General features: G+C 50.8%; 2 protein-coding genes across 4 annotated transcripts in view; both read left to right on the top strand.

The window, feature by feature from the left end:
- LOC146187427 (protein roadkill-like) overlaps window positions 1-25821 on the top strand; it is a 180455-nt gene that overhangs the window by 30380 nt on the left and 124254 nt on the right. The gene's annotated exons all lie outside the window — the stretch shown is intronic.
- The window catches only part of LOC146187428 (uncharacterized), a 148514-nt gene that overhangs the window by 101930 nt on the left and 20763 nt on the right, over window positions 1-25821 (top strand). The window lies entirely within an intron of this gene.

Here is a 25821-nt window from a genome sequence, read left to right as displayed (position 1 = left end):
TTCGCATGACCTCTGCGTGACGTCACGCCTCAAAGCTGGGCGACCAACTCGCGCCGTCCGTGAGAGACGGCGGTGCGCATGAACGGCGGCCTAACTCCCGCTCTCTCCGCCAGGAGCGCCACAGGTGTTGTGACGTTATACAGCTGTATGACAGTAGCATTGATAATGGCGGTGCATTTAGTTGATAGTAATGATGAGAGCAAACGTAATGCACCGTATGCAGCACCAAAACTCCAGCTTTCGCATTTCTGCAGTGTAGATTCCACAGTGCTCTCATTTTTTTTTTCTTTAATAGCAAAATGGTTAAAGATCGAATCCAATATCTGAACAGAATATAAGCTGGCACTGTTCAGCAAACTTTCTCTTTTCGCTGCTTAATGGTGATGATTTAATGTGTGGATAGAAAGATGGACGAGTTGGAGGCTGCTCGTGATGCCTATGTTAGTGCAGGTTTTGTCGCTGCCATATGGCAGAAAAATATTGCTTCCTCAAAACCGAAAGAAGCTTGTACTCGGTCTTGATAATATTATTACAACATGGTATATTTCTAAAAGCTCTGGTGAGCGGGATGATTTCGTTTGGTTTTTGGGGTCAGCGCCTCGTGGGGTTTAACGTCCCAAAGCGACTCCGGCTATGCGAGACGCCGCAACATGGCACAGCACACGGGCGCCTAGCTTTTCGCCTCCATCGAAATGTGGCCGCCGAGGCCGATTCGATCCCGCATCCTTGGGCAAAGCATTCGAGCGCCCTACTACTGCACCATCACAGCGGGGTTAAGCGTGATGAGGATAGAGGAACAAAGCGTGATAAAATCAGAATGCTTATCTTAAAATGGAACGTGTGCAGGTACCATTTCATAGTTTTTTTTTTTGTTTACTGCTCATTTGCGTCACCATCGTGTCATATCCAACCACCGATCGGTCACCTTGTTAGGTAATCAATTATGAGTTCAGCTCAAATGCGAACCTTCGAAGTTGGAAGGTTGGCTCTTGGGAAACAAGCTGTCTTTAAACGTGGTCATGTCATCTGCCACGACCGTCATTTTTCGCTTACAGTGTCGACGCCGACAACGCGGACTTTTCTGGATAGCGGGGCCTTTAACGCTGTCTTGTTAAAAGAGTGCAGTGACCGGGACGCCGTGTTCGCTCTAAAGAATTGGTCCCGTGTCGGCCTCAACGGGGCGGTATTCAGTCTCTCGGCCCACGTGGCTCTTCGCGCGATGCTTTCTTCGCACCCTCGCCGCGGATCCGACGCGCAGGAATAGTTACAACCCCTCGAGGGGAGCGCGCGATGCGGCAGCGCGCCGGGCTTTAGCGGCCCCTTCTCCGCCATTCTTTTCGCGGCGGTTCTTTAGCGCTTCCGTTGCTGTCTCGCGCCTGGCCTGAAAACCCGGGGTCCCCTTTCTGTGGTACGTGGCGAGGGCCCAACGGGTCCGTTTGCTGGCACGCGCTCCTGCATCCACTGACCTGCTGTCATTGAGGCGTGTCGTGGCGCGTGTGCAGGCCTTTCACCGACGGGTCGATTCGAGCATCAGAGTGACGCCGAATCGCATTTCAGTTCGCTCCTGCTGCCTTGGGTCGGAAGTAAGGCAGGAAGCACTGCTCAGCACGGGAAAGACGTATTCTCTCGCCTTATATTATGCTCGAAGTACGAAACTGTGCAGAAAATGTAACGTGCCGGTACTGGGTGCTGTCACCTTGGTAGCGCGCCACTTGCGACACGCAGGTGTGGATCAAGCTTTGATGCCTCCCCGAACGCACACGAACGCATGGCCGACGCTATCCTCGTTCCGTGCTGCGTCGGCTGCTGCTGCCACCTGGGGTGAGACAACTCGTTGAGGGTGCTACATTGTGGCCCCTCTCGGCAAAAAGGCCGTTCGCTCCGTGTGTTATTTACGGCAACCAATTTCCCGAGATTTAAGGACCGGTGCATGATCGTTTAGAATGTGCACCAGGCCTAACAGTGAGGGAAGAAAGGTGCCCTTTCACTCTTTACGCTCACAGCATATTTCTCACAAAGTATTCACTCACAGTATTAGCCGGTTCAAATTAGGATCTTCGCGGACCGGGTAAATTGGATGTAGGAGAGGCGTGGCTGGTGATCAGTATACTGCAACAATATGGCTCATAGTTGGCTGGGTCGTAGCAATTCCAGCCGGCCATCTGCAGCGTTCCTCGAGTTACTGAAGTAGCGAGATTTCAATTGAGAAGATAGGGACCACGTATTGCTCAGGTCCAGCTACACCGCCTGCACTTCTAGCCGATGATCGGGGAGTCTCTTTCGGCCTCGACGTCACCAGTTTACATCTGTTGGCATAAACAAAAAAAAAAATGCACATTGGGCCTTTTGAGCCGCGCTGACATCTTGCACTGACTGCGCACTGGCGCCTTCTGCGTTTCAGCTCTATTGAAACGCGGCTCCGCTGCCGGGATCGAACCTTGGTTATGTGGTTGATTTGTTCATCCCAATATCCACTTGTTTCCCTCGTGTGAGGTGTTAATGATTTTGGTTTGTTACTTATTCACTTCTATTTCAATATATTAGACTTATCTGTGTTTAATTATCCGTACTGTTTAATTCGGTAAGCTTTTCTGCCAGTGTGCAGCAGGCGGGCCAACATCGTCTGTATATATTCCCTTACAGAGTAAAAAGAGAGTTGACATCCGGTGTTTCGACCAATCAGAGGTCGCGTGAGACTTTCGTTAGCAACGCAAACTTGGAATATGGCCCCAGGTGGGCACCACATTTCCTGCATCTTTGTTCAGAGCTCTTCTTCCGATCTTCGTCCCATACAAGGGGTGGCCTATAGTGGTTTGAGCATCCGTCTCGCATGCAGCACGTGCGGGTTTCGATTCTTGACAAATGGGTTATTGACTGTCTTCTCTCGCAACTTTATTTGGGCGTCATCGTCGATTTCGGGCAATTGTTTGCTCTCCGTCGTCTGCATGGGTGTAGGGATCTCTTTTTGTTTTATTCTCAGTGCCTGCGAAGTTGAGAGTCCTTTTCCCCGAGGGCGCGTCGGCGGCATCTTCGCGCGTCGTCCGTCCGTCACAGTTCGTGACTCGTGCAGCTTCTAGGCGGCGTGCATGCATGCCGCGCGATTGGGAACGCCGCATGCGACCACTCGGTGCATACATCAGCGTTTGCCAACCGCGCGTTCTCAATTCCCTGGCGAAGCGCAATAATTCACGCTGACCCCGAATGATTCATCGGCCTTTTGTCGGTTCGTGACCCCGCCGAGGTGTCTGTTTCCCCACCGGCTTTGCAACTTGTCCCATGCTTGGTCGAACGACCATGGAACGTGCAAGCTCCCATCGCGTCGGAAGGGTCCTGCACGAAGTTACGCGTGTGCGGCGCTGTGTCGATTGCCGAGGGAAAGCAGTCCCATATTGCAGCCTGCAGGCTGGGCTAGACCCCATTGTTTAGCATGTCTGTTTCAAACACCTTTCTATGTATACGCTTTACTAAATTCGCTGTCCAAGCAGCTTGCACTGCTTGCTTATACATGGTGTTCCGAAATACTTTTCAAAACTTTTTTTTTAATTAACCGCTTATTAGGCAAGCACATGGAATCCGCTTTCGCACGTAGATAATGCAACCCAGGACGACACAAGTCAGAGGACAGTTGTAAGCAACCTCTTATTTAAAGAATTTTTAGCCATCTCGGCTGGCGTATATTTTGAGACGGTCGTTTTCCCATAGAGCTATTTTCACCTAATTGGGGCGCTGGGATGATCCGAGATAATTAGTGTCTAATTTTCACCACGATGCGCGCGTGCGGAGCTGTGGCGGTTGGCATCATTGAAATTTTCATTTCATTTATTGAAGAGGGCATTGCGTAAGGCGGGGGCAATAACATTGTACAACAGCATACCAACACCATGCAGTTCAACAAACGCGGATTACGCGGAGCGATCTTCGAAAACGTGCCAGTCATTGGGTGGACTGCGTTCAGCTGTTGTAGCGTTTTCATTGGCCACCGCAGTGTGATTAGGTTTAGCATGTCGGAAGCAAAGAGTACGGCCGCATGTTTATTGTCGTGGCTCTAAATTTGTATTGTACTGTCTGTGACTAACACCTTATGGCGACAATCCTGTAACAAAATAAAAGTGTGAAGAATGTTTTCCGGAAATCACTTGAGTGCACTTTTAATCTGGGATATTTCGCAATGTGCTTTGTCTCCGCCAATCCAGGAACCAGGGTCGCATAAAACATTATGCGAGTCTAAATTAAAATTACGAGCGATTTCGTGGGAATAAGGTAGCGGTTTTATTTGGTCGCTTTCAGAAAGTAGCTGCAGGGAGTGCACTTTCCCGACTTTGGGTGGATGTTAGCCTGCTGCAGAACTGCTGCGCTCTAGGTAAAACTCCTGCCACATTAAAAGAACGGATGTGCGTCATGGACTTGTGCGTCCTCGCCCAATGTTTAAAGGCCCACTGTCCACCCTCCGGTCGAAAATATTTTCTTCCCCGGTGACTGTGAGACTTCGCCCCTGGAACGCAAGGCCGCAAAATGTTTTTGAAAAGAGTAACTAATAACGCAGTTACAGCCACCGCAATCACCCGATTCTATCCTGCCTCTCTCCTTCCGTTCCCTCGCAAAGGTTTTTCACTCTCCTGCCCGAGGTCGTCTAGCCTCCGCAATACAAATTCCCCTTCCTCCTCCGCGTTTGGCGGGAGGTGGGGCGTGGCTCTCCGCGAGCGCGAAAAAAAAAAAAAAAGCGGTCGAGGGAGCGCGCGCCGCTGGATTCAGTCTGGCCGTGGCGAGGGAAAAGCGCACTGCGAGCGGTAGACACCCATCCTTCTCCCGTCAGTCAGCGAGACGGACCAATGGACGTCGTTCCCGGTACGTACGTCATTATCGGGGCCCGTCGGGCCAGCGCAGGGAGCTGTGAAGCTGGCTTCTCAAAGGAGAGCATGAGGGAGCTTTGAATTGTATTTTCGATGCTTTGCGGCGCGTGTCGCTGTAGAATTTTGCACAGACTATCTCCGGTACCTGATTGAAACACTGGGCTCCTTTTCTTAAAAGGGCTTCCCCTGGACAGTGGCCCTTTAAGACAGAGAGCTGCAATACAGCACGAGCGAGTAATTCCGATACAGGGGGCATTAGGCAAGTTCCGATAACATTCGTGGGAAAAGGGCGGCATTTCCTGCGCCCTTGAAGGATGATATAAACAGCCTATAGGGTGTAAGTTTCGATATTCCTTTGGTTTGCCCGTTGCTTCTGCGTTTAATGTTTTTTACTTTTTAATGCGACAATGGTGTGACGATTAAAAATGAAGGTTGGGAGGGGGTGATTTGGCGCCGTTGTTTGGAACGCTTTCCTTCGCAGCAGCACAACATATGCGATATATATTGCCGCAATATATATATATATATATATATATATATATATATATATATATATATATATATATATATATATATATATATATATATATATTGGATGGATGTGGATGGGGATGGATGGATGTGGATGGATGTATGTGAAACTATGAAACTAGGAAGATCAATGATTTGTAATTTATAGATTAATTTGTCATGCGGAACGCTGTCAAATGCCTTACTAAAATCTAGAAAAATCTTGTCAACTGGACCACCTTTATCGAGAATCGAAGCAATATGATGAGTTACTGTAGCTAATGGAGTAATGGTAGAATACCGTTTCCGGAAGCCATGGCGGAATGGGGATAAAATGTATCTTTCCAGAAAGTCATTAATGTAATTGGTCAATATGTGCTCCAGGAGCTTGCAGGAAGATGAAACAATTGAAATTGGCCGATAGTTAAGAACAGAAAGGCGGTCCCCCTTTTTAAATACTGGTACGACTCTAGCCAATTTCCAGTCTAGGGGCAATGTTGCTGATGTTATTGATGCTTGAAAGATGATAACGAGGAATCTGGCTATGGGCTCAGCATAACGACGAAGGAAGGCATTCGAAATATTATCAGGCCCTGGCGAAGATTTAACCTTTAGTCGCAGAATCATATTTAGAATGCCCTGATATGAGATATGAAGATCAGGAACATGTGATGAATTCTCACGTTGAAAATCGGATGAACCAGAAAAGACGCTACTAAAGTGAGTATTAAAGTGATGCGATAAGCTCGGGGTCTTCAATCATAGTACCATTGTCTAAAATCCTCTCAACCTGTTTCTTTTGGGTCGCTTAAAAAGTTCCAAAATTTTGGGGGGTCATTTTGAATAAAACTAGGCAGAGTTTTATTGAAGTAAAAACTTTTAGCCTAGTGAATAGCCTGCGACAAGGTACGTCGAATGTCATTGAGACCGTCACATGATGACCCTTTCTTTCTTCTTAGGCGTTTAGATTTTCGTATGAGGTGTATTATTTCTCTTGTCATCCATGACGTGTACTTTGCAGCCTTTTTAATTTTGTTTGGTACGAAGTTATCGAAACAAAAAAAGCATATATCTTTGAACTTATCCCAAAGAGCATGAACATCGTTTTCGCTATCGAAGTTATCGAACTGCAATATCATCAGCATGCGTGTAATCTTTAACTGTTATCAACGCAGATGTATCCGAAGAATTTTTGACATTCAGAGGAAATAGGACCGCGACCATGCGATGATCAGATATGCCCGTTTCTACAGACATTTCATACTCAGCAATGCAACGAGGAATAAAAACAAGGTCTAAGAGTGACGATGAGGAATCGGTGACACGCGTTGGTTCATGCACAACTTGTACAAGATCATGATAAAACAAAATGTCGAATATAACACTAGAATTGTTAGTAGAATCGGAACCTGATTGTAAGCGGTCCCAGTCTATAGATGGAAGGTTGAAATTGCCAGCTAAAATGATTTTATATTTCTGGTAATCAGCCTTATGGAAGTAAGGCGCCGACCTGACCTCTTCAACCAAGGTAGTCTTTATCCCAATGGAGATACGCACCGTGTCACACGGCAGTCCTTTAGGAAAGGAAGTTTAAGGAAGTTCCTGGCGTAAGGAGTTCCAATCATCTCCCTCAAGCAGGTAAAAGGTTCCCCGTGAGCTTTATGCAGGTTTTAAAAGAAGTACTTATGCATTAATTTTGCGTTTGTTACTAACTTTAATACTGTAGCAACGTAGAGCATGGAAAAAAGGAAATGCGCTAATGTCCAAACATACGCGCAAGAATTTTGCAAGCACATTGTGGCCAGCAGAAAGGACAAACCCACTATGCTAGTAAAAGTAACAGCGCATTCATTTCATATGAATGAAGGTACATTTATATTTTAAATTCAATTCAAACTGTTGAAAAGGAAGCAGCTAAAAATTACTTTACATGTTTCCAACATGATTATTTTATATGCATACACAAAACGAACAGCGCCTAATGGGACCCTAACGGCGTCTTTGAAGAGCACGTTTTTAGCCGTGTGACACGGCAACTCCTTTGGGGCTGAACTCTCCGCGTTATCGTTTATGGAAAATAAGTTCGAGGGAGTTGGGACTTGCCCGTGTGGCAGAAGTATAAGACAAGTTCATACGGCTTGGTTAAAGCGGGGCTTTTTATGTGGGCTGGTAGCCTACGCTATCGCGTTATAGCCTTAAAGGCAGAGCTTAAAGGTCCACTGAAACGGCCACAAAGAAGCCACCGATAAACGTGTTCAGTGTGTAGAACAAATACTTTTGAGCTCTAACCCAAAGTATAACTCCTTGGAACAAAGCCAGCGATTTACTATTAATTTTTAAAAACAGCGTTTTTTGAAATTCGCGGGCAGAGTCGTCGTTTGGCGGTGTCGCATGGAACTATTTCCTTAACCCGTGACGTCACGGGTGAGTTGACTTGCAAGGCTTGCTAGAAGCTGCCATTCGCTGCGGCCACTGCAGCCATGAATGACGTCACGGGCAAACTTCCGGTTGCTGCGAAAGTCGACTGCTCGTGCGCTGCTCGAACTCAACTCTGTACGGCCCGCGGGCTATAACACAGCTCGCCGCCCTTATCGGTTAGGCGGCCATTTCCCATCAAGTACAACAAGCGAAGCGACGCGGTGATCGGCGGAACGAAGCGGCATTTACAAATACCTTATTTATATAACGTGGTTTCAGGAGTACCGGAGTGTCGTGCGACGAGGCGTCAACAGCACGGTCAAGCACCGCACGATGGCAGCACCTCCTCGACCGCCGTAAACACCGCCGCTGTGGCCCCTCCTCCCGCATACCGTATATGCGAACGACAGGGCGGATCGTTAGCACCGATGTCCGAAATAAAGCGTGCTAAAATTTGTTGGCGTCTGGAATACTGAGCCGAATATCAAGCATGAAGCCCTCGTGATGATCGCTGACCAGCAGCAAATTGCTGGTAAGAGCGATAGCCGTGATACAAGCAAGTTTCTGCTCAAGCCAGCTGCCGCTGGTGCATTTCGGCTGATCCGATCTGCTCGTACTAGCTCTGCGATTAATGCGTCGCCAGAGCTAACCCTATAATTTTTTTACTACGGCAGGATAGGATTCACTATAAGGCAGTTTCATAAGTAGACGAACGACAGCGTTAATCAGTTCCAAAGCGCCGACCGCCGCGGCTTCGAAGCGAAACAATTTAGGCCTAGCGACGACTAGGGACGGTCACGCACGGCGCCGTCATTCGCCGCGCTCGCGCGCCCCACCCCCGCGGTAATTGTGAAACGTACCTCAGCCTGCTCGCGGCATCCCGTGCTACAAGCGTTGCAAACTCGTGTACTTTCATAGCTAAGGCCGCCCATTTTTTGACGTTCTGCTCAGCAACAAGCCGTTCAAATGATACTGCAGGCAGATAAGACTTCAGTACGCAGTCGGTGCGCGGTCGGCCGTAATCGAAGACGTCGGGCGGCATCATATTCTATACATCGATCTTTAAAGGTGACACAGTGGGCAAATGAATAACTTTGTGAAGCAGACCCTCTCGTACGTTTCGCGCACTCGGGCGCCGACGAGTAGCCTCCGTCAACAGACGCCGTCATAACCTCGATTAACGACGCAAACCGAGGTCGCCAAGCTCGGTTTGCGATAACCGCGGTTAGTGGTGTAACCATGGTTTGGTCCGCAGTATAACATGGGCTAACCACTGGTTTGCGGTTACACTAACCGTCGCTGCGCGAACTGGCGAACTCCTCAGGCGTGTGCGAGCGAGGGACGGGTTGACGCGAGTACGCCAGCGAGCGCGCGTCAACCGGAAGTTCGTCGAAGTGACGTATTTCTGGGCGGAGCTTTGAACTTGCTTGTATTCTTTATTTTTTTATGGCTCCCTTCGGCGTACGAGTTGAGAGGGAAAATTGGAAGGGTCATTTTTAATCGCCGATATCTCTGGTGTTACAGAAGCTAGATAGAAAATGTTTGCGGGAGAATGATGGGTGGTTCAATATCTATCAGTGTTATGGCGTTGTTTACCCTTCTTGGTGACCCATTTCAGTGGACCTTTAAGTGTCCCCCATATTTAGATGCAATAAACGCCTTTACCACCTGAAACGACGGTGAACTTTGATGCGTGTCCGATGCAACGCTCAGTCGCCGGCAACCAAAGCTTTCGCTCCACACTCGGTTCAGTAGCGTTGAATCCACCGAGTGATTTTTGAAACCTTGGTTACATTTAGCTGGGACACTGTGTGTGTGTGTGTGTGTGTGTGTGTGTGTGTGTGTGTGTGTGTGTGTGTGTGTGTGTGTGTGTGTGTGTGTGTGTGTGAGAGAGAGAGAGAGAGAGAGAGAGAGAGAGAGAGAGAGAGAGAGAGAGAGAGAGAGAGAGAGAGAGAGAGAGAGAGCAGACGCTAGGTTTTTGTGTATGGGATTTGGCTTCGGGTCGCATCTCCTTGGAAGTCGAGTGATGTTGAAATCCCTCGCGGAAGAAGTGCGAGCTGGGTTAGCGATGAAAGTGGGCTCCCCTGCAGCGCCGCCGGCTTGTCTCGGCTGTCAGCGTTCAGTGGGGCGAGGCGAGCGGCTCGGCTGGCACACTTCTCTCCTTTGCTCTCGCTCCGATTCTTCTTTTTTTATTTTTTCACGCGTGATCTAAGGAGTAGAAGCCTGGCCGACCCGAAAGCGGACGCATTGTTCGCCGCCTGACAAGCATCTCCGTCCTCGGCCCGATCGCGTTCCCAATGGATGCCCAGCTCGCGCCTCTCAACAATGGACTCTCTCTCTCTGCCATGGAACCAGCCCATGACGGAAGCCGCTTGTGCATTTCCTCGTGTTCAGGTCACGTGCTGTGACCGCTTTTACTTTCGCGGGCCTTCGCGTTTGGGAACGCGGCAGCATCTGGAAGCGCCTCGATCCAACGAGTGCGTACTAAGGGTTTTGCGTAACCAGCGCGCAGATCGCACTAAAGAAAAAAGGACTTCTTTCGTTTTTCCCGCCGAAATCGAGTGCGCCTTCTGTTCCGTGTGTTTCGTGTTTGTCTCGACTGGAAGGAGATAACGTTTGTTAGGATGACAGTGTTGTTTTGTATTTTGTTTTTCGAAACCGAGGTTACCTGAAACTTGCCAGAGTCTTTGTGGGCCTGCATTAGCCAAGCGAGTTCTTCGATGCGATTTCAAAATGGTAACTGTATTATGGCGTCCATTTATTGGTCGATCGTTTCTTATTTTTTGTCTGAACCGAGGGGAGAAATTTAAAGAGGAAAGCCGGGGGAAATCCCCACCTCCTTGACCGGCCCTGACTGCAAGTTTGTGAGGAGCCGCGTGACATATTCTGCCATTGCGATCACAGATGTATATGTGGATTCCGACCCATGATTCCGAACCCTGTGCGCGTGTTTGCTACTGAAAGGTACAATGCAATGATACAATCCCTTGATACCTCCTTGTCCCATGAGTGGTCTTCCCTGCACGAGTTTTCATACTGTGCATCGGTTGCGGGCACACCGACCGAGCGAAGCGAGAGCGCACGCCTGCGTGACGAGGCCGCTGCTTCGACGGTACCTTCACAGCCGAAATTCAGGCTCTGGAGAATAAAAGTTTCTCGAAGCGCGTTTTTTCGCGAAGGGCATCGGGCACGGATTAAAACCTGCTCCCCAAGTGCGTACGTCGACCTCTACGGTATGCGCAGAAATCAACCGAGTTCTTCTGTGCAGGCGTATATATGGTTAGTTCTGCGGTCAGCAGGAATTTCCTTTCAGGCTGACCTCATCGGAATGGTACTGTTAAACGTGCTCATTTACAGGTGCGATGTGCTATTTCAGATGAGCTACGCATGTTTGTCCCATGAACAGAAACGGAGAACTCTTATCTCTTGCGAACTTCATCCACAGGCGCGCAACAGTCGTAAAAAAGGGCCACAACTGGCTGTGTGCGTGAGAGAAGACGCATGGCGGATGGTATCGACCAAGCGAGGAGGTGGACTGCTACCGCTTCTACACCGTTTCACACGCCCTCAGTCACGTATGCTTTGGGGAAAGTCAGCGGCGCCACATCCAGTAGCGGCAATTTGCATATATACGCGGGCTCGTGTTGGTGCGTTACCGTGATGATGGATTGCGGTGTCGAAGCGCCACGCCCACTATCTCGTTTTCCTCTTCCGGCGCCGCCGCTGATGCGCCGTGCGTGGGCGAAGAGCGCCTCCGGAAGGCGCGTTCTTGGAGCCGTTGATCGCGGCCGGCCCCGAGTCTAAACGCGTTCATTACCTCCTGGGAAGGTATTAGGGGAAAACGTGACGTGTGCGGAGGCATTCCTTCTGCCGTTCTCATCCACAAAGCGCTGGTCGGCATCGAGGGTTTGCATCTGTCCTTCGCGAGTCTTCTACACAGACCTCGAGGGCCTCATGGCTTTAGCGTTTTCACCCGAGTGGGGTTGCGCTTAGCGCTCGGCTCCTGCCGATGTCTCCGGCTGGAAAGGAGGCCAGTTCGGGCATCCCGCGCCAGTCTCTGTACGCATGTACCGCGACGGAGTAGGGTTCTAATTGCGTACGTGCGCGCAGTGTCGAAGGCCCGCGTTTCCTGTCCCGCCTCCGTGTCTCGGTGGCGGGGTTGCAGCGCACCGCGCCCCGCAGTGCATGGGATTGCGCGACGACGTCCGTGTGCCCGATTCCGCGGCCCGCCCGGCGAGGTTTCTGGGCTAGGTGGACGGGACCTTTCGAAACGGCCTCGCTCGGTGGGAACCAGCTGTTCGCTTCGTCTCGGACAACACCCGCGGAGGAAGCGTGTCCGCCGCTCACTGCGGCCGTGGCGTGCCCCGCTGTCGACCCTCGGCGTGTGCCGGCTCGTAAAGCGGGCGTATAATGCCGACCGGACGACGGCTATGGCCCATTTCCTCCTGTGGCGTTTCTTTTTTATGTTTGTTTGTTGGGCAGCGCCGTTTTACGATGAAGCGAACTAAATTGTAAATTGTGGCTGTCGGCATTGCGGGACGCCGCAGTTAAGGTCTCCGGAATAATTCAGATCACCTGGGGTTCTTTGTCGGGCAGTGTCCTCGCACAGCGCACGGGTGCCGTTTGCGTTTCCCCTCCTCTGAAGCATGTTCGAGATTAAATGGGGGCTCACCGGCTCAGCAGCCGAGTTCAATAATCATTGAGTCAACGCAGCTACGACTGTCTATGAGCGCAGTGTCGCGCGCTGAAGAAGAGGAAAAAAATCGTTGACTTTGACTCTAGAAAGCGCAGGTGTTAGCAACTAGTACGGAAATTATTACACATGAGGAAGGGGGAGGGGGAATACGTTTTCCTCTCGTGAAGCAACTTAATAATCGAATTTCAGCCTCGTCTTTTATTATGTCTCATCATTACCGGCGTTCCTCGCGCAGCCGGGAGGATATAACAAATCAGCAGTTCGAAGGAGCTCGAATTTCGCGCTCGTGACAGAGAACGGATGTCCTAAAACGGCATTATTTCTAAGTGCGGCAGCTTTCTCAGGCTTGACCTACATAGCTCTTCTGATTCTTTCCGCGTTACAAACGTATTAAGGCGAAAGCGGCTTGGTTCAGGAGCAGCGTGGGCAAGTTCGACCGGAAAGGATGGTGTCGTACCATTTGGCTTTTCATCTAGCTAGCTGGCTATAGTGATCGGAACCGACGAGATATGTGCCTCTAATTTTTTGCCTTTGCAAGTGCAGATGCCCACCGAGAGGAGAGCCCGATACTGTGCCTTTCCCTTCCCCCAAATTGAAACCAACTCGAGACTTTTCCGACCGCCTGTGCGCGCGTTTTGATGGAGGCGAAGTGGAGAGGCGTCCGTGGGCTGTGCGATGTCAGTGCACGTTAAAGATCTCCAGGTGGTCGAAAGTACTCCGGAGCCTTCCACTACGGCGCCTCATTCTCTTTCCGCTTTCACTCCCCCCCCCCCCCCCTTCCTTGGTGGTGGTGAAAAACGTTTAATGTTTCAAAATGGGATAGACGTATGCATGAGCCGGATCGGAGATCCGGCCCTTACAAATACTACATAGAGTTTCTAGTACGGGACCCCAGTGGCCTCGGCCGCTGCCCGGGCGTGCTTGACCAAGGCCTTTTGGGCCTGCAGGTCGTAACGGCGTTGGGGTGGGAAGGAATAGCTGGATTGGATGGACAATTAAGCCATGTGGTAGATATCCGAAGACTTCCCCGTACAGTGCGGACAACTGCCCGTGAAGGAAGGATTAAAATGTTTGAGTGCTACCGGCCACAGCAGAGTGTTGGTACAGAGGCGGAGTAGAAGCCGTTCCTCCGTCCTAGATAGGCCTTTACTCGGGCAAGGGTAAAGCTATGGCAAGATTGATAATAAAGAACAATTATTTTTAAAGAATACTAGGGTTCGCATTAGAGATTCTAGTCTATGGGCTCGAGAAAGGAAGCCTGGAAAGAGCACGCGGGCGGTGGCCTCGGCTGCCTCATTCCCCTCGAGACCCATGTGAGCAGGAGCCCATACTATGCTCCGGTGAGCAGGGTCCCCGGTATAGGTGCAGTTTTGGAGTAGTCGGTAGGCTATATATGGAGCCCAGCCTTTCTCGATGCTCCGACAGGCCCCGCGCAAGTCGGAGGTAATTATTTCGGAATCAGTGTGGATGGCAGCTAGGGCAATGGCGACCTGCTCCGCGTGAGTTATGTTGCGTGCGCGATATGTAAGCTTTGGGATTCGGGCTTTCCGCGGCAGCCCTTTGCGCGGCCGCCGCCCGCTACCCTGTTGTTCTCCTCTTTCCCTTTCTCCCGCCTTAAGGTCTATTCGGACTTGCGACCAGAGGAGAAGAGCTCGCCACTACCGATGTTCACACTTGCGACTGTCGCCTTCTCGTTCTGTTCTTGTTCCGAACGAGTTGGGAGTAGGAGAGCTGCTGGGCGACGACAGCGAACGTCGGTAGCAGCCGCTTGCCAGACACTTCAGCTTTTTCAGGCGAGCCCGTGCGCATGCCGCGCTCTCGTGTTTCCAGGAGAACGCCGACGACGAATAGACGGTGTCAGTCACTGTGGTGTCAATATAAAACGTTGCGCCTGCGTGAAAAACCCATTTCTCAAAAGTTCACGATGCTTACCGGATAGTCCGAATATATTTCCAATCTCCTCCCAGGCCATATCCCTGCCTTTGAATTCCGGGTGCCGTTTGTTGAAAGGGTATTGTTTAATTGCATTGAGAAGGTGCTCGATCGAGTACTCCGGGACCTCGCTGATTGGTGAAATGGTTTACGACTAGTAGTCGCGCGACTGGAAATTCGAGCAGTGCCCGATCGGCCCGCGGCAGTCGCTTTTCGACCGATGCGACCATTTGCAACTGTCGCTTTTCGACCAAAACGGTCGCGCGACCGCTGCTAGTCGCAAGTGTGAACGGGCCTTTAGGCGGCAGAGAGAGGTCCGGACGACTTGTCACTGTTGTTCGGCCACAGCTCAGCCCCTGCGTTCCGATGGCTTATCTCATTGGCACCTTTTGGCGGGAACAGGGCACCGCTTCGACGGCCGCGCTCGCGCGACCGTCCGCGCGGGGCCGAGAGAGAGACCCCTCCGAGACATCGCAAGGTGCGTACGCTACTGTTCTTGTCTGCCGGCCTTTGTCCGCGCAGACCAGCGTGTACTCGAGTTCGCCCGCTCCTGGTCATACCTGAGAGCGCAGCTCGAGCCTGTCGATCGTGATCCAACGATCCGCGACAGGCGTACCTTGCGGTGGTTGCCCACTCTCTCTCAAGGAAACCCTTTGGTCGCCACTAGAGAGAGATCACAGCACGCCCTTGCGTGCTTGCGGCGTGCAGGGGAGCCTTGCCCTCGCGCGCTCCAGCCACACGGTAACTGTGTGTGTGTGTGTGTGTGTGTGTGTGTGTGTGTGTGTGTGTGTGTGTGTGTGTGTGTGTGTGTGTGTGTGTGTGTGTGTGTGTGTGTGTGTGTGTGTGTGTGTGTGTGTGTGTGTGTGTGTGTGTGTGTGTGTGTGTGTGTGTGTGTGTGTGTGTGTGTGTGTGTGTGTGTGTGTGTGTGTGTGTGTGTGTGTGTGTGTGTGTGTGTGTGTGCCGCTGAAAGATGGCGTTTCAATAAATGTCTCATTTGTGAACTTGGAGGCTTGTGTCCTTGCAGCGAAGTGCTCTCCTCTCTGTGGAGGTTTAGTGCGCGCTGCGGTGTTTCAGTGTGCGCTTGGTGACGGCTGATTGGGGCTTCGGCTCGCGCGACGCTCGAACCCGCGGTGGCCTAAGTCCACGTAGAAACCACGACTGGCGCCCAGCAGCCAGCTGCCTACACAGTCGATAGTGCTGTAGAATTTCGGTGTAAGATTAGACACACTCTACGCTGCCGCTCCAAGCCCCCCCCCCCCCTTTTATTTTTCTGCCGCCGACTCGGTGGTATGGCCCTCGAGCCAGGCATGGGCAGATTCGTTGCCGGAAACGCCAGCGTGCGCCGGAATCCAAATCAGCTGTGCAGTTCAAGGCGGCTGCGTTTCGATGGAGGCGAAACGAAGAGGCATCCGTGTGCTGTGCGATGTTAGCGCACGTTAAAGATACCCAGGTGGTCGAAATTTGTTGTTTCTACGTTGGCATAGGCCGCCAACTACCGCGAGTTTGAGCGTCGCGCGAGCCGAAGCCCCGATCTGCCGTCACCAAGCGCACACTGGAACACCGCAGCGCGCACTCAACCTCCACAGGGAGGAGAGCACTTCGCTGCAAAGACACAAGCCTCCAAGTTCACAAATGAGACGTTTATTGAAACGCCATCTTTCACCGGCGCACGCACGCACGCACGCGCACACACACACACACACACACACACACACACACACACACACACACACACACACACACACACACACACACACACACACACACACACACACACACACACACACACACACACACACACACACACACACACACACACACACACACACACACACACACACACACACACACACACACACACACAGTCACCGTGTAGCGGGAGCGTGCGAGGAGCAAGGCTCCCCTGCACGCCGCAAGCATGCAAGGGCATGCTGTGATCTCTCTCTAGCGGTGACCAAAGGGTTTCCTTGAGAGAGAGTGGGCAACCACCGCAAGGTACGCCTATCGCAGATCGTTGGATCACGATCGACAGGCTCGAGCTGCTCTCTCAGGTACGACCCGGAGCGGGCCAACTAGAGTACGCACCTTGCGATGTCTCGGAGGGGTGTCCCCCTGGGCTCCGCTCGGACGGTCGCGCGAGCGCGGCCGTCGAAGCGGTGCCGTGTTCCCGCCAAAAGGCGCCAATGAGAACAGCCACTGGGACGCCAGGGCGGAGCTGTGGCCGAGCGACAGTGACAAGTCGTCCGAACATCTCTCCGCCGCCTTAGGCGGGAGCAAGGGAACGAGGATAACAATAGGGCACGGGCGGCTGGTAGGTGGCTTTGGCGGCGGCCGCTCAAAGGGCAGCCGCGGCAAGCTCGAATCCCACAAAGCCCGTTGCTGTGGACTAGTGGACCACTGCGGCCGTGCCCCCCCCCACCCCCCCCCCCCCATGGTGGGGTCCGGAGGCGTCCACGTAATAGGTGCCGGGTTTCGACCCATAATGGCGGCCTAGAGCTTCCACCCGTGCCAGACGCCGGCCATTGTAGTCTTTACGTTTCATATGTTAGGAAGAGGACGTACGTGGAGGGCTCATTTCCACTCGAAATGCAGACGTACACGCTCTTCCAAAGGGTGATATGTTGTATGTGTAGCCGGGCAAGGTGGCGGCGACCCCGCAGTGTCCTAGTTATAGCGCGGGTCAGGTGTCCAAATAACAAATGTGTGAATAATGCACCTTTCTTTTCCTGTGAACCAATTATTTTTATTATTATTATTATTATTATTATTATAATTCCTTTAGCTAATAATACTAAACTAAAGACATTTAACATATTGCCAAGCTGTGTACCAGTCTCTCAATGCCAACCGCGAAGAAAACTGTGCCAAACAGTGCTTTCGTACGTCTTAATTGGTTTAAGCAGTGCTAATTCCCTGCTAATTTTGTATTTATTTGTATCGCCTTAGTCCTTCATCCTTGACCGGGATGCAAGCGGGGCGTTCTTCTGGCGGAAGTAGCTCGGACCCTGGAGGGCGAACCAGAGGGCGTCTCTCGCGTTGTTTCGGCACCGGAGTTTTAGTACCAAGTTTCGGAGCACGCGCAGGCGTGGCCACACTGCCGCTTGTGCGCGCCGCGTGCAGTGAAATGTGTCAGGGCCCGCGACGGAGGCTTGATCGGCCGCTGCGTAGCTGCGTGGAGACGCGCGTCCAGGTTGCGCGTCCAGATGCAGCTGGGGGGACCCTCCTCTTCGCACTTGGCGCCTAATTGTTTGTGGCCTGCGTTCCTTTCGCCGCCCAACCACTTTTTTTTTTCTTCTTCTTTTTTTTTTTTTTTTTTATAATGGCCTCGTTTCGGCGTTCGACTAGAAGTGCAGAGAAGGCAAATCCGCGCGTGAAATGGGTCGCGCCGCAGCCGCGCGTGGCGGACAGCTGCGCGTCGACATGAGCTTTCTTGTTCAAACCGCGTCTAGAAAAAGCAAACGGGGGCATTTCTGAACCCATGTTGTGCAGCTTTCTTGTCTGACGCCAGGAGCCTGCTGCATCGATACGCGAAGAGCCTTTGTTAGCAAAGTCCCACAATACTGCTCGTGTCACGCTCAAGCGTAGCGCGAGGTTGCCGCACTTTTTATTGTACATTTGCAGTGACAGGGACAAGGCGGCCCAGTCGCCGTTACGGAGCACCCGGGGCTAATGCTTGCCATGTCTTGCGGCTTTGTACTCCTTTTATAAGGCGTCCGTCCCGCATTGCTGTCCGGTCCTTCATTTAGTCTCATGCTACTAGCTTTCGCCCTGCGTATAACTGCATGTTGAGTAGATTTCTATAAGGTTGGGAACCGACTCCCATTGTGTCGACAATATCGGGTGGTCCAGCTGACTCGGTCCAAGGGTTAAAAAATTAAATATTTGACATTGCCCAGGGAAGTCAGTTGTATACAGCTGTTGCACACCACAGGCAATTTTTTGTTGCGGATATAATTCATTAGTTAATTAGGTTAATTTTTCTAATTTAATAATAATTGGTTAACAGGGAGGGGAAGGTGCTGTATCTGTCACACTTATTTCTGTGGACACCTGAACAGCGCCGTAAGGGAAGGGAGGAAGGTGGAAGTGAAAGTGGAAAGAGAGAAAGAGAAGCCGTAGTGAAGGGTTACAGAATAATTTCGACAGCCTGGGGATCTCTAACATGCGCTGACATCACGCAGCACATGGACGCCTCTTCGTTTCGCCTTAATATTGAATTTAGACTGTAGATGTGATTTGCAAAGTTGGAAAGTACCTTCAGAATGCCCTATTCCATTTATTTGCGACAAAGAAAGCATCACGTCCATCTCTTTTCCGACCTCCAAAGAAAGCCCGCGAATTACAAAAGCAGTCACATGACTGCCGCATTCGCGCTCCGTGATTGCCCTGCTCTCAACGGTAACTGGAAAGAACAAAATCAGCCGTGGCTTGCAGCGGCAGGCCGATGCGTCTGCGGTGATTTCTTCGCCCGCGTGAGCCAGTCGGCGCATGTGACGGTGCAAGTTGCATCGAGCGCGGCGAGCTGGCTGAGCGGGCTACAGCCATCGCCTACTTATCAAGCTAACGCTAGAACTGGGCCACCGAGACGTGGTCGTAAATTTATTTTGGTTCACTCATTCCACGGTTGCGAGCAGGACAATTGTGGCGCGCTAATGCGCGTTTTTTGTTTTTACGTCAGACTTTCTTTGGAGCCCCGAGAAAAGTTATACGTGAGACTTTCTTTATCGCAAATAAATGGATGGGGCATTCTGAAGGTGCTCTCCGACTTTGCAAATCAGATGTATTGCTTGCATGCCTGGAAATTGGTGCTGCGCCAGCGTCTAGCCGATGCTGCCAAGTTAACGTGGCCAACCCCTTTAACATTAATCTACCCATATTTCGAGGTGCCTATGATCACGCCTCCGGCACCGTTGTCAGCATTGCAAATAACCTCCCGTACGTGCCAGGAAAAAATGTTTTGAAAGAGTTTGCTCCTCAACTGCTGTCTCTTCTGAAAATTTCTGCCTGGTGTCAACGGTGGAAGCGCTGTGTGTGTGGGGCCAAGAACACCGAAGCGGTGACTCGCGTTCTACACTTGAAAGCGTATACAGCGCATTAATAAGCTTCGACATATATTGGATGCGATTAAGGACCTAAGGCTTGTCCTGCCGAAGACGCGTGCTGCTGTTAAGTGGGTGCCTTTTTAATTCTGGCAATGCGCCCACTGTTGGCGGGGTAGTAATAAATTGACAAATAGACCCTCGGCGTCGAGCGGCTGCTGTTGGCAGCGCGTGGACGCGGCCCAGCGATCGAAGACAAAAGCGCGTGGCGTGGCCGCCGTTCGCTTCTCCCCCTCTTCCGCTCCAGCGCGTCTCCTTGGCCCGGGCACGCGGAGGCGGCGTCGGCCCCGACCTCCTCTGCGGGTCGCGCGGCGGCGGAGGTCGCTGCGCCGCCGCCGAATAACGGGGCCGCCTCCTTGCGGACAGCAGCGCACGCGGGCCCCCGCTGAAGCAACACGTGCCGACTCGCCGCGTTTTCCGGGCCGCATGATCCGGCCTTTTCTCCAAACCCCATCGCTCCAGATTTTAGATGAACATTGATAGCGGATGATTACTTTTTACGGTGTAAACGCCGTCTCAGGTTCCCTATGCACGGCATGTATCGACTGTTTCTGGTTGTCAAAGAGTTCTCTTCACGTTATCAATCTTTCAGTTTAATGGTCTGCCTGCGGAATGGGTCCATACGTCGTTAAGTATCTTGTACATGCATACTGTCAAATAGCAGCCCACGAAAGCCGAGCACCAGGCTGGGGATTGCTTGTGTTCATTGGAAAGCTGGTGGGCCGCGATGGGTATCACACCTCCTGAATGCGATGCGTTCGACGCCGCCTCACGGTTCGGACTAAGACTCTAGTTGGACTCTCTCTGGCTGCAGTTATTAGGGACTTGTAGAATTGGGGACCCAAGCGGTTAATAACGAGGCGACATTTGCTTAGGGCTCGATGAATTGTGACAGATCGGTAAAAAGAGAAACAAAGCTGGGGCTTGGCGTAAAGGCGAGTCACCAACGAGACATGTGTCGCGTGTATCCGTAGGCTGCAGGGGGATTCACCTACAATCAATTAATCACCTGTGAGGCAGTCAGCTCCGGTGCCCGTTGTGTATGCGTTCATGGCTTTAAAGACGTCTCGCTGTAATCGCTGTTTTTTGGCGTGAGTTCTTATTGCCTGAATTAGCTAATGTGCTCCGCTTTACCGTTGTGTGGTCTCATCGAACGCTGCAGGAGCCCCGAGAACCGCGGATAGAAACCCAACCATAATAAGCACCGGATCAGAATCCGAGAGGAGGCTGCTGCCCTTCGCGGAGTGTGTCTGGGTGTCTCGATGACGCGTGCATCGAGGCACCGTTCCTAATCAACATGACGCGCTGTATGGCCCCTTTTCTTCCTGAAATTGTGATTGCACGGAAAAGAAACAATGCATTAAAAAGTGCACTCGGTTAACCTGCACGCAACAGAGGCGTCCACTGCCGTGGTCCTCGTTGAAGGGACCGGGCCCGCTGATATCGCCGTTCGTACCATCCACCGCGCTATTCACGAGACGCGGTCTTTGATCGCCGCGCAATGATTCGCCACAGTCATCGAGTGACGAGTATGTTTCGGAGTTGAAGGTCTTCGTCGGTTTGTGGCAGCCTTGCGCAGTGCGGCAGAGATCTCGCTCTGTACGTCAATGTGGGCAGCGCGGCGACCGTCGACAGCAGCTGAGAGCTCTTGACGCAGGCCATCCTGTTGGAAACGGCAGAGAAATATCGCTCGAACGTGTCGTATCCCCCGTAGCGAGCATTTTCAACGCGTTCCGTAGAAGCGAAGCTGCCGGATGTCGATAAGCTGTTCTCCTCTCGCGGTTTATTGCTATAGCTCGCATCTCCGGCAGCGCAGCCTCGATCCGCCGTTCAGCGAAGCATCCTTGTTGGCTTCTTCATCCTATTTTTTTTTCCTTTCTTTTTTTTTTTATTCTTTGCATGAATATGCATGTTGAAAAGAAGCCTGTGTAGGCTTCCTATCGAGACTTCGGAGCGAATTTTCCCAAAAGCACTAGCTTCTTATAGTTAACAGTTAACATCAGAACCCTTTTGGTGGTCTTATTGAATACCACGCTGTATTGGAATCCCACATAAACTGGGTCTGGTGGCACAACGTCCAAAACAAACCTTATACTCGGTCACCTAAAGAAATTACTGATCGCTTAGGCGTCTTACAAACGGGAAGTTTATTTATGCAGTATAGGAATTATCGTGTGCATACCACGTTTGTGTATCGCTTGCTACTCAGATTCTCACCACAATGCTGATCCGACTACCTGAAGACTCCTCCTGGACCGATGAAAAACGATTCCACACCAGAAACAAACAAGTAAAAATAACATCCTTTATTGACCGATCAGTTCACAAAATATATGTGCTACATGAACAAACGAACAACAAAAAATGTACAATATAAGAAAAATGGTCAGCCTTACAGGAGATGGAAACATCAAGGACATGGCAAAGAAAAAGGAATCAGTCACTGTTGTCATTCAACCACTATCGAAGAAACTTGTTCATTTGTTCATATTCCGTTATTAAGCCATTGTGCCTGCATACTGTTTGACGGTCGTCGGCCGTTACTACTGTCCTCGTTTTTCTTGCGCGTTTCGTGAGCGCATTTTTTTTTTTTTTTTGTTTCCGTAATATATAACTGCATCATCTATGCATGTAGCTTTTCGCTTGAGGCCTATTTCTTTTATTTGGCTGGAAAATAAACTTTTAATTCACTTCAGTACAGCAGCGCTAATGGCTGCTCGTAATCTCCGAGCCTGTTGTCGCGTGGCGCGTGCAGTTGTCGGATGCAATACTCTTGGGCGCGATGCATGCAAGGAGCACGACATTTTAATTAGAGTCGAAGAGCCAACTTTCGAGCGTGATTCGGCTTCATCTGAGCCTTTCTACTTTCTCTAAAGAGCTAAATGTGTTGCGGGTTCCTTCAAGTCCTTGGGAACGAGTTGTTGAGATCAGGGCTAGAATTTGTACGGTCATTAGGCGCGTGTATGTGCACAGTAGGTCTGTTCTTCTCAGACATGGGCAAGACAAAGGCACAGTGGATGTCAGGCGGGGGGGGATGATTAAAACCACTCAGTATGGAGGGTGCGGTATCGGACGTATTTTTTTTTTTTTTTTCATTTGTACGACTAACGAACCTGACGTCTGGCGCAGTGACATTGAAATAACCATGTTGCAGATGTAGAATTGAGACTTCTTTCCGTGTTCGTATGGCCTCTACTCCGTTGTCTGACATATCAGCAGCGAATAGTGAAAGGTTTGCCCGGAAAAACGTCTTCGTGTCATTTCACGGGGGTTTTCCCCTCTCCGTTGCGGAAGGGTGGCCGTTGTCGTCACTTCAACTTGGTTGCAGTAAGGCGCAGATGTATTTTTTTTTTTTTTACAACGTTATCTCTGCTGCGTCCATCTCAGTTTCACGTTATTCCTGGATTCTTTACCTCGGATAAAACGAGCACCTGACCTCGCGATTATGCGAAGATGCACGCATATCACGTGACCTCAAATAAAACGATCATGACATCGGTTATAACGAAGATGCATGCATACTAGGCGATCTCGGATATAACGAATACGTAACCTCTCTTACGAAAAAGTTACAAGCAATAGCACGTGACTTCGTATATAACGAACCCTTGACCTCGGTTACAACGGAGACGCATGCATCTCCATCATAACCGAAGTCAACAACGCTCGATATCAATGTTCAGCAGCGTCTGGTCTGTTTTTTTCGTTTTGGCCCCGTTAGCACAGCTACGCCGGTTCCCCGATATCGATGTCGTGTGTGTCATCCCCCTACCGTAGGGGACCAAAAAGAAAAAGAAATACTGCCGCTTACGAATAATCTCTATACGGGGTAGGCAGCTATTCCGAATTATCCGCGAATAAAGCTCTCGCCATTTATGCGAACCTCTCTTCGCGAACCAGTTACAGGCGATCACTCTGTCAGGGACGACATTCCGTCCCCTATCACACGACGGCATGAACTCGGGAGGGCCTATTCGCTGTGCCAGATTTCTGAACCGGGGAGGAGTTTCTCCAAAGGCGCGGTCCTGAAAGCTGCGGCTCCCCGCGTCCGCGTTTCGCAATGCGCGCGCACCGCCCGTGTCGCTCCGGCGTGGGTTGCCACCCCGCGCCGCACTGCCGGTGGCCCGGTTGCCCGCTGCACCGGCTGTCCCGCGTCCCGCGAGCACAGCAGCGGCGGGTAACCTTCTTTTGTGCTCCCACCGTGCTTTGCTCCGGTTTGCGCCGAGACCCGGCGTTTCCCTTCCCTCGGCGGATTGATTGACCCGGTGAACGTTGCGCCGCGTGTGCCTTCCACCCAGTCTCGCCCCCCGTTTTGCATCTTTGCTTCTAGGCCGCGCAGGCTGCCGGGTCGCTCCTTTGCGGGAACTGGACGGCGACGCGGTGCAGCCCTGCGACGTCGGCGCATTGTGGCTGCTCTTAAGGGTCCTATTAAGGGAAAGAATAGGATCACCTATTCGCGCATCCAGTGCCTCTCGTCCAGCTGCACGCCCTCTTCTCCGGTCGCAGGTGTGCGAGCGTTGGCCCATTTGCGACCACATCTCGCAACGCAGGGCGCGATGACAGCTGTCCTGATCGTGCTGCTGGCGGCTAAATTTGTCTTCCTGCTGGCTTCGGGAGCCTCCCCGGGGCTGCTAAGCACAAACGCTAAGACGAGGAGGAGGCAGCCCAACTTGCTTTTCGTCGCGTTGGTAGCCCCCTGGTCAAGTCGACGACAACAGCTCTGCTTGACCATAGACCGGTCACAAACACTGGTGGCCCAAGATTATTTGTTGGTCATGAGCGTCAGCTGGACTATGCCCACTCTAGAGCAGAGGGCTCCATCATTTACCTCCCATCTGACTCGTTCCTTTGCTGGCTGTGACCGCCTTCAGGGGCTTTGATGGCCGGGAGTTAACCTACCTGTGTGGCGATGACCAGTTAGTTGCTATACCGGAGTTGTCAAATCATGTTCTAAAGTAGTGTCGCTTTGGCGGCGGTGTTCGTCAGCATCAGACCTCTCCAGAAGCCTTGTGCAATATGGCCGGTGGTTTCTTTTTTTGCTTGATTTTGTCTTCTTCGTAATGTGCATTATTGCGATAACGGATTTAGTGGATGTTCCTTGATATTCATTTACGGGCTAGCAATGGGCATTTGAATTGTTTCGGACTAAAGCTTTGGCTGTTTTGTGCGGATGCCTTCCGGGGGACCACTGATGGTTCCGCTCTCCACGTGGGGCTCCCCTGGCTGCGATGCTGCTGTTGTACCTGTTGCACATATCTGTTGTCGGCAGCCGGTTACAGGGGCAGACTTTAGCCCACGCACAGCCACTAGGGTTGTGCGTATTCGATAGCGCGTCCCTTTGCGTCATTGCAGAGGGACTGATATACTGTAGTGCGCCTTGCGTGCTTCCGTTGTACGGTGGTCTCTGTGAAGCGAGTATTGGCCTCTTTTTCTTTTTTTTTTTTTTTTTTTTTAAGCGAGAGCCTTTTTTAGGCTCATAATGCGTCGGCCAGACGTAACCGCTGGACGCTTCGTCAGGAAATGTCCTCTGTGCGACGACAGATTAAAAAAGTAAAAATGATTAATAAGTGATAGTTAGTGATTGATAGAGGTTATAGTGAATAAAATGACCACAGTTGACTTGTAATGAATCGTATGTCTAACGACGAATTCTAACGACTGCAATTGATTAGAAGGACTAAAAATGGTTTGTAATGAGTAGTAATAACTGAAGTAACTACTAAATAATTGTAATGAATACTAATGACCTGTAGTGACTAATATGTCTAACGAAGGCTTTTGTAACGACTATAATTGATTAAAAATGAATAATAGTTAGTAGTGAGTGTAATGACTGCAAATGACCTATATGTCTAACGACGACTTGCAACGACTATAATTGATTAGCAATAACTAAGGGTGTTTAGTAATGACTAGGAATGATAATCACTTCTGACCTATATGTCTAACGACGACTTGCACCGACTACCATTGATTATGAATGTCTAAAATGCTTCGTATACTGACTAGTAATGACTGCAATGATATTAATGACTAAAATGCTTCGTACTGACTAGTAATGACTGAAATGGGAGGATAAAAGAAAGAAGGAAAAGGTAAATAGAAGAGGCAAGAGAGTCGAAACAAATGATCCGTTTATCCCTTAAGATGTATTTAAGAAATCCTGTAATTTTGCGTCACTGCCATCGTTTCAAGACTGCACCTAATGGGCGAACTTCGCAGGCGCCGCTGGTAAGCTGCAGGTGGGAAAACGGCAAACTAGAAATCGCTAATATAGGAAATTCGAAGTGATACTTTTCCCGTAGCTGAGCCAGCT

The sequence above is a fragment of the Amblyomma maculatum genome, chromosome 6 (genome assembly GCF_055883805.1).
Source record: "Amblyomma maculatum isolate TAMU_Amacu chromosome 6, ASM5588380v1, whole genome shotgun sequence".
NCBI classification, from domain to species: domain Eukaryota; kingdom Metazoa; phylum Arthropoda; class Arachnida; order Ixodida; family Ixodidae; genus Amblyomma; species Amblyomma maculatum.
This window is presented reverse-complemented; position numbering and strand designations above follow the sequence as displayed.